The sequence below is a fragment of the Pelophylax lessonae genome, assembly GCF_965119305.1.
Source record: "Pelophylax lessonae genome assembly, chromosome: 7".
Lineage (NCBI taxonomy): Eukaryota > Metazoa > Chordata > Amphibia > Anura > Ranidae > Pelophylax > Pelophylax lessonae.
In genome coordinates, this window is record NC_138774.1 from 85,652,991 (window position 1) to 85,665,893 (window position 12,903).

At 42.9% G+C, this 12,903-nt stretch overlaps 1 protein-coding gene across 1 annotated transcript in view; it reads right to left on the reverse strand.

Moving 5' to 3' along the window:
* Positions 1-12,903, reverse strand: part of LOC309559927 (3-galactosyl-N-acetylglucosaminide 4-alpha-L-fucosyltransferase FUT3-like) — a 148,825-nt gene that overhangs the window by 54,761 nt on the left and 81,161 nt on the right. The window lies entirely within an intron of this gene.

Below are 12,903 nucleotides of genomic sequence, written 5' to 3' on the forward strand. Positions count from 1 at the left end.
GCTGTGCTGTCACCGCTGAGAGGGCTGACATCTTCCCCTGGTCTTTGTTCTAGGTTTGTGCACTCTGACAATGTGATTGGCCGGAGCCGCGATGACGTCACTCCCGAGCATGTGCGTGGGAGCCCTCGGTTCTGCTACGGAGCTCTAAAGGTCCAGCAAGGTATGCCGGACCTTCAGAGCGCATGCGCTGGTGACGTAACTGGCTGCATCCAGGGTGAATATATCCTAAACAGTAAACGTTTAGGAGATATTCATTTTTCCTACAGATAAGCCTTATTATAGGCTTACCTGTAGGTAAAAATGACCACTCCAGACTTATTGCATATTCTAAAAGGGATCACCATCCCACTGAATGTGTTACTAGTTGCTATAGACTTAGAGGCCTTATATTCAAGCATTCCCCGTGACGAGGGCATTCGTACAGCTGGTCAGCTCCTCTACGAACAATCTACTTTGTTCATTAAATTAATTTATTCTTGGACTTTTAAACACATCTTGACCAGAACCATGTTTACGTTCATGAAAGTGGATTTGGAGTTGGTGTATAAATACTGCACTCAAAAAAATAATAGTGAAATCCAAACATGTGGAAATGACAATTCCACATGTGTCACCAGTAGCGCAAACAACCACAAACTAATTAAATAATCAACAATCAATCCACACCCAGACACATTGTCTGTGATAAAATAAAATAAATATAGCATAAGAAAATACACAGTATGTGAACAGGTGATGATTGTCCCATAAATAATATATCTGGTGTTAAAAAGTGTAGAGTTCATAAAAATCCAAAAGTCCAAAAGATAGTGAATCCAGTGACACCTCAATGAATTAAAATCACCACAAACTCCACCGTTGTGTGTCCCCACTCCCATCGGATGGTAACTTACCAGAAGACATTGCCTCCCATTCTCATGGTTAGGCAAATGCGCTTAAGTTAAACACGTTAATACAAGATTCTTTAGTCAGCCTGTCCACTCCTCCACCCCTTTAGATGTGACTGTCAGTGCAAGAGGAGGCGGAGAACAGGTCTGATTTTTGGTAAAATATAAAAGACGAGGTTGCACCAAGTAAATAGATACCCAAAATGTCAAACCTTAAATTTGCGTGCGCCTGTGAAATGGCAACAAACGTCAGTACCTATATTTTCCATAAGTGACACTTTAAAAGTCCCCTATAGGACATCATTTTAGCATTACGAAGGGGGCCTGGTGCTAGAATGATTGCTCTCACCTCAGAGTACGTGGCGATATGTAAGATGTGAATCACAATTGGCGTTTTCATGTGTAGGCGCCCCCTGACGCATGCATTTACATTTTTAAGTTGGTACATGCATTTATGTGTGAGTGGAGGTTTTTATTTTGGGGGGGGGGGGATTTTATGTGCTTGGGTGTAAAATTTTTTTTTACTTAACTTTTTTTGTATGACAAAAAGTCCCCTCTGTGATGATTTTTTGGTCACAGTTTCTCTTTATTGAATCTCCCCTGTGCTCCACTAAATGTAATACAATGCAGATCGCATTGCAATATTTTCTTTCCAAGCCATGCTAGCTGAGGACACTGATGGGAGGACCTGGAAGTGACGTCAAACGCAATGTTTTCTGGGTCAGCAACAAGGAGTCTGCTCTGCTCCCTCCCTTCTACCCAAAGACAACTGGGCCCACAGATAGGCAAGCAGAGACTATGAGAGTAGTCTGCTTGTCAGATTTACCCACAATCCTGGTGGCTGCAGTGTAGGTGTGTACCAGTATTTGTAGCTGCTGACTTTAAATTTTTTGGGGGGGACTGGTTCTTTTTTTTTTTAATTAAACTTTATGGATATGCCTACTTAATATTATTTTTCATTGCACATGTAACTACTGAAGAAGCAGATATATTCTGGGAAACGAGTTGAGAGTACCTGCATATCCTTTAGCGTACACTGAACACAATTCTGGACTAATATTTTCCTATGTTAAGATATCTTATATAGCAATAACTAGATAGTAGTAGATGCTGGTCTTGGTGATGATTATGTATGGGTTTTCTGATACATGGGTGTATTGAAAGGTTTTTTTTTTTCTATAGTGTGCTACTTGTGGTAGTGTAGGTAAATTTAAGCTTACGACTCAAGGTAATTTATGTCAGTCTGTAATTGTGTCTGGATACTTAAGGTCAAGCTGGAATGCTCTACAAATGCAGGTCTCTGGTACCTCCCCCTGGATCTAGAAGCTTGTAGAAGCTTCTGGAAGTTAGTGGGCAATTAGTGGGCAAAGGCCAGCCAGTTCTGATCTGCATACCTGGGGGAACTTGGACAATTCACAGGCAGAATGTCCTGGCAGGGTGGCTAGGTCAGCCCTTAAATATGGTGGAGACATGCCAGCAGGGGAGTTGGGTGGAAGATGGAGTGCTAAGGAGGAGGCTGTTGGTGGCCTAGGAGGGATGCCCTAAGTCTAGGGGGGCTTTGCCTCCAGGCTAGGCTCAGGCTGGCTGGGAAGAATCCTTTCAGCATCCCGTTTGAGAAGGAATCTTGCCTAAAAGCAGCAGGGAGAAAGAGGGACAGAGTGAGTATATCAACACACCCAGGGATTCCCAAGGGGAAAGTTTGCCATATGTAGCAAGATTTCAAAGGACAGCGCTGTGCTTAACCCTTTATCCCTTGTCCTGGGAGATCTTCGGAGCAGCCAGTTGGGCTGCTAGACAAGCAGCCAGGAGGGCTAATAGTGCCTGCAGGCAGTGGAGTAGGAAGCAGTTCTACTGAGGAGAGGAGATACTGCTGCATGTAGTTTTGAAACATTTTGTGCTATTTTTCAAAGGGGACCAAAGAGCTCCTAGTCTGCAAGGTACTTTTGCCACTGATCCTTAACCACTTCAGCTCCGGAAGGTTTTACCCCCTTCATGACCAGGCCACTTTTTGCGATACTGCACTGTGTTGCTTTGCCTGACATTTTTTTTTTTTAATCAATGATATTTATGAGATTTTTGTACAAAGTAGGATTACAAGATGTTATGCGTTGTAGCATACAAGAGGATTACAAAAGGTAAGTAAGTAGAACATTTGCTGTTAAACAATATGATACAGAACTGTGAGTAGATAACGTAAAGAAAATTTCTCAGTCTTAAATAGAATATAGGGTAACAGACCAACTTGTGAGGTGGGGGACGGCTTCCTTCACACCCTGACACCCCTAATGGAAGCAATTTGTGCCAGGAGGTGAAGTTTATACCGCCATTCATATGGAAGCATTTTATTACTCATATATTCAGAGTAGGGAACAGTCTAACAAAAAGTGTGTGTGAAAAGGTGATCAGTAAGAGTTGTTGATTGCAATATAAGGAAATGTTCAAGCAGTGCACACGCTGTGTAGTTGAGGAAGATTATTTGTTTAGGGTATAGATGGGAACATTTGGAGCCATGGGGACCATTTTTTGTGGGAGGAAGCTAGTTTGCCTTCAAATGGTGCTAACATGCGTTCATATGAACCATGTGTGTGGACTAGAGATGTTACTTCAGCTAAAGAGCTCTCATCTTCAGTTTTTCAACGCCTAGTGATGGTGAGTCTGGTGGCTATTAGGATGTGGGAGGTTACGTATTGAAAATTGAGGTGCAATAAGCTCAATTCCTATGTTTAGTATGGCTAGTTCTGGAGTGGGGGTAATTATGGTACTGGTTATATTGCTCATAAATGCAAAGATTTCTTCCCAAATTGTAGAAAGTTTGGGGCATTCCCATAAAATGTGAAAGAGGTTACCTGGCTTACCACAATTTGTCCAACATGTGGAGGGGATTCATGGGGCAAATTTACATATTTGAGTCAGTGTGATATACCATCTAAGGGTAATTTTAAGGGTCAGTTTCCAAAGTCTGGCTGCTCGTGTGGCTTTGTAGTTGGAGTTAATCGCTATGGACCATTGAGTTGGGCTAAATGATTTACCTATATATTTTCCCCATTTAGTCATCGGATGTAGTTTGGAGAAAACGTGTTTGGAATGTAGAAGATCATAGAACAATGCTATGCCTTTAATGTTTTTAGTCTTGCTCGATAGGTATTTCCATATTTTACCATAGATCAGAATGCATAGGCTAGGATTATGAATCAAACAGTAGGATGTCTGGATGTATTTAAAATAGTCTGTGGCTGGAATGGAAAACTAATTTTTGAAGTTACCGTGAATGGTTTGAGTAGGTTGTTTGAATATAGGTGTGAAATGTGGGTTATGCCTAGATCATGCCAGTGTTGAGTAGAGAAGCTTATTATTAGGTGGTTTAGTACGGGTATGGGTATTGGCAATTGACTAGGCTTGTTTCCTTTGCATGCTTTGGATATGCAATAGTTAAATGCTGTTACTGAGGCTATTATGGTGGGGGACATTTGAGAGTTGCTAGGTTTTATGCGCGGTCTACTCAAAAGCCAAGGGCACGGCTCGTGATTGTTAAACCAATGTTTGATTTGTGAGAGCACAGAGGCATACAAATAGTCTGTGATATTTATATATCCTGCTCTGCCCATTGATCTATGTTTAATTAGATTTGGTTTAGAGGTTTAGAGGTTCTGGGTTTGGATTTTTGCCATATAAAATTACTCAGAATGTGTTGTATAGAGATAAAGAAGGAGGAAGGGATAGGTATGGGTAAAGATCTAAATAAGTATAGGATTTGTGGTAGTTTGATCATCTTTAAAGCAGCTAGCCTGCCAGACCATGTGAAGTGGTGCTTAGCTAGGTGTTAGGCTAGGATACTCTTTTAGTTAGCTTGATTCCCAGGCAAGGGATTGAGTTATCGGCCTATATAAAAGGGTATGATCTGCTTATAGAGGATTGTTGCTCATGTGGAATACCTAAAGAAAGGAGAAAATACTTTGATGTGTTGACCTTGTAGTAAGATATAATACTAAACATTTCTAGGGTAACCTCCATCGAAGGCAAGGGAAGGGATAGGGTTAAATAGGATAAGCATTGCATCATCTGGGAATAGATTAATTTTGTGTCTTCAAGAGCCAATTTGAATTCCTGTAATCTCTGGTGAAGATCTAATTTTTTCTGCTAGGGGTTCCATCATTAAGTTAAATAGCAAGGGTGAGAGGGGGCATCCTTGTCTCATTCCATTTGTTATGTTGAAGGAGGGTGGATAACATAGATGAACAGTACACATGAGCTGATGGATTTTAATACAGTGCTAGGATAGATGAGAGGATGTGGCCCTTAAAACCGAATTTCTGTAGTGTTCGTTCTAGATAACCCCCTATGAATTCTATTAAATGCCTTCTACACATCTAGGGATAGGAGCAGAGAAGGCATTCCAAGGGATTCAGCTTGGTGAAGGATATTTATCATCCTTCGTGTAGCTTCGGAGGTTTGACGTCCTTTAACGAATCCTGATTGATCTGGGTGGATGAGGTTTGGTAATAGTTCAAGCAGTCTATCGGCTATCACTTTGGCACATTTTTGGTGTCGTGGTTAAGAAGGGAAATTGGGCAGAAGTTTTGAGGCGTAGAGGGTTCCTTACCTGGCTGCGGTAGAGTAACAACAAAGGCTTTCAACATTTCATGTGGGAGTGAGGCCAAGGAGGCAGCAGCATTGAACAAAGGTGTGATGTGTTCAATAAGTAGGTTTTTGAGTTGTTTGTAGTGTTCACCATCAAAGCTGTCTGGTCCAGGGCCTTTGTTGTTTAAAAAGGAAGTCTATGGCAGATCCTATTGCTGTTGTGAATGGAGTGTTTGAGGTGGCCAATTGATCAGGGGTTAGCTTGGAAAGATGGATAGTGTCCAGTAATGCCTGGATGGAGGATTCTGTAGGTTGAGGGGCGAGCTTATCATCTTTCAAGTTGTATAAATTGTTGTAATACGAACTGAATGCATTGGCGATAGCTTGGGGGTCTGTCAATTTCTATTTAGTAAGAGGGTGATATAGGTAAAGTATTAGGGATTTCGTCATACTCCCTTTGATTTGATGGGCCAATATTTTTCCTGGTTTGTTACTATAGGATTAGGGATGCATTTTAAAGCGTTTTTTTCTAAGTTTTGGAGGAGAAGTGATCTGAGCTCTAATTTTAATTTAACAATTTCAGATTTGAGAGCCTCTGAGGGGTGTTGTTTGTTGAGGAAGTCTGCGGTTTGGATACCTGATAGGATTTTGGCGGAAGGCTGCCTCCTTTGCCTCTTATCCCATGCCCCCATTTGTATGAACGGACCTTGCACATAGGCTTTGTGCGATGTCCAGAGCACATGGGGGGTCCTAAACTGAGTCTTTGTTGCAGGTAAAAAAGTTGTCTACATTGGTGTACAACGATTGTAGAAAGGGTTGGGTTTGTAGAATACGAGTGTTCGTTCTCCATATATGTGTCTGGGATGTCTTGGAGTTGGAGTCCTCAATAGTGATACATATTGGTGCATGATCTGACCAGAAGATAGGGAGGATGGTCGAGGATGAGACTTTTTGTAAGGTCCATTGGTCCAGCAAGAAGAGATCAATGCGGGAGTAGGTGTTATGGCAGGATGAAAAAAACTTGTGGTCTCATTCTTCCACATGTTGGCATCTCCACACTGCATAGAGTCGGTTGGTAATCAGTGGGTTGAGGGATGGCTTACCTCGTTTTTGGGTAGATGTGGAATCTATCTGAGGATCTGGGGAGACGTTGAAATCTCCGCACCATATTATTGCACCTTGTTGGACTGGAAGGACTTTCCTGTAAAGTTTGCTTATGAAGCGCAATTGATGGGCATTCGGAGCGTAAACTGATATGATGGTGTATACAGTGTTGTTGATGGATCCTATCACAATTGATAACGACCTCCTTCATCCTCCACACATGTTTGCAGCTGAAAAGGTAAAGAGTTCCTAAAAGCTATCCATACACCTTTTTTCTTATTCAGAGCATTGGCTGTAAAAACGTTTGCAAAAATTTTGCTGGTGTAGGATGGGGGGTTGGATGCACAGAAGTGAGTCTCCTGGGTGCATAGGATGTCGCAGTTGGTCTGTGTTGCCAGTTTCCAGAGTGATGATTGTTTGGCAGGGTGATTGAGGCCGTCGGCATTTCTAAATAGTATTTTGATGGTAATTGCAGGGTGTTAATGGTCAGGTGAATTTAAGATGTAATTGGAAGTTTGCTAGGTGAATTGGTGTGGAGCGGTGTTGGTGACTTGGCACAATTGGGTTTTAAAGTACAGAGTGTACCGCTAATACTTGTGCTGCTTTAGATTTCTGTGTTCCTTAGGTAGAGTCGCTTAGCAACCTACTGTTGCCATAACTATTAAAGCAAAAAGACTGAGAGTAACCAGTGAAAACAAAGGTAAGAGAAAGGTTGACCCAGGTGGGCACCTAGTAGTCACTTTCTTGCGACTGTAAAAGAGAGCTTATTCAGCGCTACAATCTAAAGAATGTGTTCTAAAAGCAGCTGAACACCGGTAAAGGTCAAAACTAACAAATCCCAATAAGCATAAAATACAATGAGGGTGCAGTGCTAAAAATGTATAAAAATCACATGGATTACTAAAAGTAAAGTCCAAAGCAATAAATATATAAATATATATGTATAGGAGAAAGTCCTTTAAAACTTCACAGAGCCGAGCATAAAGATAAGGATTTAAGAGACCCGTGCTGTAAAAGATGAATATTGCACCACTTAATTCGTGACTCCATCACCAGAGTTAGTGCTAGCCTTTCACCTCCATTACTTGACCTAAAAGGTCATTGCGCTTTGTATCAAGATACCGGATGGACTCCTGCAATCCCGATCTCCTATGCTTTACCAGTTCCAGATAACTCAGCAGCTCAGCAGTTTAGCATCCCACAAGAAAAGATAATAGGGACATCTAGTGCTCTCCGTTTCATATAGTATTTATTGCAAGATAAAATCAAACTACTTACAAGGATGGCACTTTCCTTGTGCATACAGATCAGCAGGAAAACATAACACACATTGTGCTCTGATGTACGATCCCTTCGAAGCGTTGCGGGTGACGTCACAGCTCCTCCCCCGGAGGATGGCACTTTCCTAGTGCATACAGATCAGCAGGAAAACATAACACACATTGTACTCTGATGTACGAACCCTTCGGAGCGTCGCGGGTGATGTCACAGCTCCTCCCCCGGAGGGGGGAGGAGCTGTGACGTCACCCGCGACGCTCCTAAGGGATCGTACATCAGAGCACAATGTGTGTTATGTTTTCCTGCTGATCTGTATGCACTAGGAAAGTGCCATCCTTGTAAGTAGTTTGATTTTATCTTGCAATAAATACTATATGAAACGGAGAGCACTAGATGTCCCTATTATCTTTTCTTGTGGGATGCTAAACTGCTGAGCTGCTGAGTTATCTGGAACTGGTAAAGCATAGGAGATCGGGATTGCAGGAGTCCATCCGGTATCTTGATACAAAGCGCAATGACCTTTTAGGTCAAGTAATGGAGGTGAGAGGCTAGCACTAACTCTGGTGATGGAGTCACGAATGAAGTGGTGCAATATTCATCTTTTACAGCACGGGTCTCTTAAATCCTTATCTTTATGCTTGGCTCTGTGAAGTTTTAAGGACTTTCTCCGATACATATATATTTATATATTTATTGCTTTGGACTTTACTTTTGGTAATCCATGTGATTTTTATACATTTTTAGCGCTGCACCCTCATTGTATTTTATACTTTCTTGTGACTGGCACAACTGGTGCCAAGGAATGCGAGTTGGGGGTAAGAGTTCTGGGGACTGAGCGAGGGTGAGGCTGCAACAGGCCACTTGCTTTGTCATTTGGCGACTTCTGGTCTTTGTGGTAGAGGGCGAGTGTGTTGGTTGTTTGGAGAGCCTTGCTCCATGGGAGTTATTTCAGATGAGTCTGGAACAATGCCCCATTCTTGCAATAGTTGTATTCCGTTTTGTACTGAGGTCACTGTGTGTTTGGATTTATTATGGGTAATGGATATTTTAGCTGGTGCTATCCATTGGTATTGGATGATGTTCTTGCGTAGCGATTTGATGATTGTATTTAGCTGCCTACGAATGTGTAAGGGATGTTGAGCGAGGTCTGCGTAAATATGCAGTTGGCTATAAGGATAAGGTAAGATGCCTATTGCCCTGGTTTTCTTCATAAATTGTTGTTATATGTGGTAAAAATGTATCCTAAGGATCACATCTCTGGGGACCGCGTCTGGAAGGAATGAGGGTTTTGGTATTCTGGAAATGCGGTCAATAACCAGTTCTATATTTTTGTTGTCTGGAATTATGATTTTAATCAGACCTTGCGTATATGGGGATAGGTCAGCGGGTTGCACCGATTCAGGAATCCCACAGGTTTTAATATTATTATGGCGGGACCTATCTTCTGTATCCGCTAGTTTGTATTTTATCAATTTGGTATCATGGGCTTGGTCTTCTTGGTTATCGATTATATAATTTACTGTACAGGTAAAGTCTCCCATTTTAGCTTCAATATTTGCTACTCTGTATCCAGTAATCCAATGCTATGACCAAATCTCTGCATTAGGGAAAAACATGTCAGATTAGAGAGAGCTTCTCAGGGACATACACATGTTGCCAAGTATCGACTGCCTACAGGTATCTGACGTTTGGAGCGGTGTCCAAAGGTGGAGGAGCAGGCTGGTCAGCATGCAGTGAGGTAAAAGGTGCAGGCGCTGTGAGCGACAGGCTGGCCACAGCGCCATCTTGGCTGCCCCTCGTGGTCAGCTGGTACATGTAAGCCATCAGCTTGTGGGGGGAGTCTATTTTCTTTTCTTTTCAGCGACATAATTCTCTGAGCGTAGCTGGAGTGGATGTCGGGCTCTGGAGTGCTGTTAGTGACAGAAAGAAGCGTGCAGACGCTGGTTTCTGTGGGCCGTTGTGCAGAGCTCGTTCCCTAAGCAACCATCTTGACCACGTGTCGGTCACGCCCCCTACTTTAACTGGTAATTGTACGGTCATTCGACACTGTACCCAAATAAAATAGATTTTCTTTTTTTCCCCACAAATAGAGCTTTCTTTTTGTGGTATTTAATCACCTCTGCTGTTTTTTATTTTTTGCGCTACAAACAAAAAAATACCGACAATTTTGAAGAAAAGAAAACATTTTTTTTTGCTTTATGCTATAAAACATATTCATTAATAAAATTAACAAATCTAATTTCTAATGGGATTATGTCCCATTGTCTGATTATGTCCAAGATTTTTATGCTAAAAGCGGTACATTCTTTTGCATGGAAATCTGTTGTTTTATATTTAAAAACTCACCTTCCCCTGCGATCCGCCACCGTCCTCCCAGCCGATGCCGGCACCTGTCTTCTGGTTCCCTTCCCTGCGAGCGTTGCGACGCAGGGGGGGTGAAACCGGCAGCAATTTAAAAAATGTAGATACACTAAATGACATGATACAAAGTTGTGATCCTAACGGATTACACTGTATCATGCCATTTCACCACAGGATTTCACCTGGTGACTTTCCCAGTGCCCTGCCTGTCCTTTTCCAGTTCTTTGTGCCTGGAAAATTGAGAACGACCATGGTGTCCAAAAAGCGTTCTTTTTGCGCAGAGGCACTTTTAGCTGTTGCTGTTTCCAGTTCGTCTAAAAGTGCTTTTGCGCAAAAAAAAACAAAACGCTTTTTGGACGCCATGGCCGTTCAAAATTTTCCAGGCACAAAGCACTGGAAAAGCACAGGCAGGGCACTGGAAAAGTCACCAGATGCAATCCTGTGCTGAAATGGCATGATAAAGTGTAATCCGTTAGGATCACAACTTTGTATCATGTCATTTAGTGTATCTACATTTTTGAAATTGCTGCCGGTTTCACCCCCCTACGTCGCAACGCTTGCAGGGAAGGGAACCAGAAGACAGGTGCCGTCATAGGCTGGGAGGACGGTGGCGGATCGCAGGGGAAGGCGAGTTTTTAAATATAAAACAACAGATTTCCATGCAAAAAAATTCAGACAATGGGACATACAGTAAACCCCCGCTACATTGCGGTTCAGTTTTTGCGGTCCCGGTATATTGCGTTTTTTTTTGTAATGTTATTTTACTATATAAATCATTAAAAATGAAATATTTTTGTGTTTTCCATAGCTCTTGCTATGTCTCTCAGTATCTTTTATGTGTTTAAATGAGTTTCTATTGTTTTAAAAGTGTATTTAAAGACCTTAAAATGCTTTTACACGTACAGTGACAGTAAAAAAAACATGCCTAAAATGCATTTTAATAGTGTTTTTCTATTTCGCGGATTTTCACTTTTCGCGGCTGGGTCCGGAACGTAACCCCCGCAATGGAGTGGGGTTTACTGTAATCCCATTCCTCTCGAAACAGGCCTCTTATTGCAGGCATAAAAGGGAAGGTAGTCACCTGTTTCTGCAGTCTAGGATAGTAGGTTTTCCCCTTTTTTGGGGGGGGGCTCTGGATCCTCCCATTCCAGTGCCGCTTTAATGGCTTTGATAAATGGAGGCACCATAGAGAATTCAAATCCTGAGTCCTCTGGATCCTCCGCTGAAGAGGAGGTTGTCTCTTCTCCTTCTTCACGAGTGGCCAGCTGTGTCGCTGAGCCTGGGGACTCCGCTCGCACAGTCTGCTGAGCTGGTGGTGTCCCAGAAGTGCCTGGCACGTCCTTGGAAAAGGATGCCTGAGTCATGAGACGGTACGGGAACTAAGTCTTGTCTGCTCATCTCTGGTTGTCCCAGATGCCCAGAAAATTCCATCAGCGAGTCCTGCTGACTTTCAAATTCTTGGTCCTTGGCCAGCTGCCTGAAGCAGTGACTGCAGGCTAGTTTTCCCCGACATTGGGTCTTCTCCGCATGACCAGCACTTGCCTTTTGGGCATTGCGCCCTTTGTGGTGATGCTGTATGTTTTCTCTTTTGAGAACATTTACGTCCTCTAAATTGAGATTTGCCAGGACTTGAGGAATCGCTCTGGAGAAGTCTTGATGATCCAGAGAGGTTCTGAACTTCCTAAAGCGGGATAGCAAGCGGCTGGGGCTGACATATTTATTTTATTTATTTATTTCAGGTTCTTATAGAGCGATGTCAATTTCGCAGCACTTTACATATACATTGCACATTCACATCAGTCTCTGCCCTCAAGGAGCTTACAATCTAAGGTCCTTAACTCACATTCATATATACATAGTAGGGCCAATTTTTTTATACAGGATCCAATTAACCTACCAGCATGTCTTTGGAGTGTGGGAGGAAACCGGAGTACCCAGAGGAAACCCACGCAGGCACAGGGAGAACATGCAAACTCCAGGCAGGTAGTGTCGTGGTTGGGATTCGAACCAGCGACCCTCTTGCTGCTAGGTGAAAGTGCTAACCACTACACCACTGTGCCGAAATAGACAAAAAGGCACGCTTGTCAGGGCATAGGGCACTCATTTTCCCCCCATCTTCTTACTTACCCGATGGTGGCTCTTACCTGATATGGTAGTGGTCTTCTGTGTGTGGCGGTAAGCTCATGTCGGTTGAAATACAGAAAGGTGCAGGGGGGGGGGGCTGCATGGTCATAGAAAGAGGAAAGTAAAGAGGGGAAGGAAACGAAAACCTCTATAGACATATACTTAAAGACATACCTATATATCCCCCTAGATGCGTCATATATATATATATATACAGGGCTTTTTTTCAGCGGGAACGTGGGGGAACGCAGTTCCGGCACCTCCAGGACTGAATGTATCTAATGGCAAGGGGTGCTGGAGGTGTGCTGCAGGGTCTGTTGATGCTGGTTGCTGGGGATCTATTGTCACTGGAGTAAATCTATTATTGCAGGGGGGGTTTGTTGCTGGGGAGATCTGCTGTTGCTGGAAGGGGATCTATTGTTGCTAATGGTGGGTCTTATGTTGCTGGGGGGTCAGTCATATCTGGGAGGGATCTACTGTTGAGGAAGAGGTCTATTGTTGCTTCCAGGGGTCTATTGTTGCTGAAGAAGGGGGTGGTATTTTCTTGTAGGTGGTCCATTGTTGCTGGTGG